We start from the raw sequence: 1,622 nt of genomic DNA on the forward strand, positions 1-1,622 counted from the left end.
TTGAAGATTCAAACCTTAAATTCATGTTAGCACTTCCTGAATGTTGGGATTTGAAGGCAACAACAATAAGAGACAATTACAATCTTGATGAAACAACTCTTGATGAAATTTATGGAATGCTCAAGACTCATGAACTTGAGATGGAACAAAGAAGCAAGAGGAAAGGAGGAAAGTCAAGAACAGTTGCTCTTAAGGCTGAAGAAGAATCCCCCAAGGCAGCTACCTCAAGGAAAGACAAGGGTAAAGCTCTTTTCACAAAGTCTGATACTGAGTCATCAAGTTCTGAAAGTGATGATGACTCAGATTCTGAAAGCTTGCCTGAGACTGATGCTGATGAGGAGATGATGAAGCTGTGTGCTCTTATGGTGAAAGGGATCACAAAGATTGCATACAGGAAGTTCAGGAAGGGAAAGAAGTTTTCCAGGAAAGGCTTAAGTTCTGATAAGAAGAATTTTAGAAGATCTGAAGGCAGAGGAGGAAAGTCTGATAGAGGAGATTATACCAATGTCAAATGATATAACTGTGGTGAGAAAGGCCACATATCTCCTGATTGCAAGAAGGTAAAGGGTGACAAAGGCAAGGCTCTTGTCACAAAGCAGAAAAGCTGGACAGACACCTCAGACTTTGAAAGTGAGGAGAACTATGCATTGATGGCAAATGCTGATAAAGAAAGTGCTGAGAGCAGTTCTGAAGCTGCTGAAACAAAGGTACCTCAGACTACTTATGCTTTTCATACTGATGATATTAATGAGTTGAGAAGATATCTTAAAACCATGTTTGTTAGTTATAGAGATCAAACTTTAACATGTGAAAGATTAAGTACTGAAAATCTTGCTTTTAAGAAAAGAAATGATTTCTTAGAAAAAGAGTTAGTTATGTTCCATCAAACTCAGAAGGATAGAGATGATGCTTTTTATGTTAGGGATGAAGTGCTAAAAATGAATGAATCTCTAAAAACTGAGTTAGAAAAGGAAAGAGAGATAATCAGGACTTGGACTAACTCTGGCAGAACAACTCAAAATTTGCTAAGTAGTGAAAATTGGAAAGAGGGCTTAGGTTATGGAGAGGATAAGAATGATAAAGGAACTGTAGAAATTAAGCCTGTTGTTAAACAAAAGCCAAAGTTAAAACCTGTTAAGTTTGTAACTGAAAAGTCTGATAATGATAATCAGAAGTTAGAGAGAAATAAACTTCTGATAAACTAAAACTGGAAAAGACAGCTAAAGTAAACATAGGCTTAATGACAAAGAAGCAGCTTAAGCATAAGCTAAAAGATGTTAAGAATGCAAACAAGGTAAAATCACATAGGAAAAATAGGAATGTAAAGGAAGGTGTGAATAAAAGCAATGATTATAAACCAATTCCTGATGCTCCTAGGAAAACATGTCATAACTGTGGAAGTTCTAACCATCTGGCTTCTTTGTGCAGGAAGAATAAGAACATTAACCCCTTACCTTCAAAATCAGGAGTTAAGAGTCAGTTTGTTAGATATAAACCACAAAATCCTTTTTTTCATTGTGGTAGTTTATGGCATTCCATTTATACTTGTAAGGAATATCATAGTCTGTACTATGATTATTATCAATTAAAACCTTCTTTGAAGAAAGTTTCCATTGTTCCTT

Source organism: Apium graveolens, chromosome 4, assembly GCF_009905375.1.
Source record: "Apium graveolens cultivar Ventura chromosome 4, ASM990537v1, whole genome shotgun sequence".
Taxonomy (NCBI): domain Eukaryota; kingdom Viridiplantae; phylum Streptophyta; class Magnoliopsida; order Apiales; family Apiaceae; genus Apium; species Apium graveolens.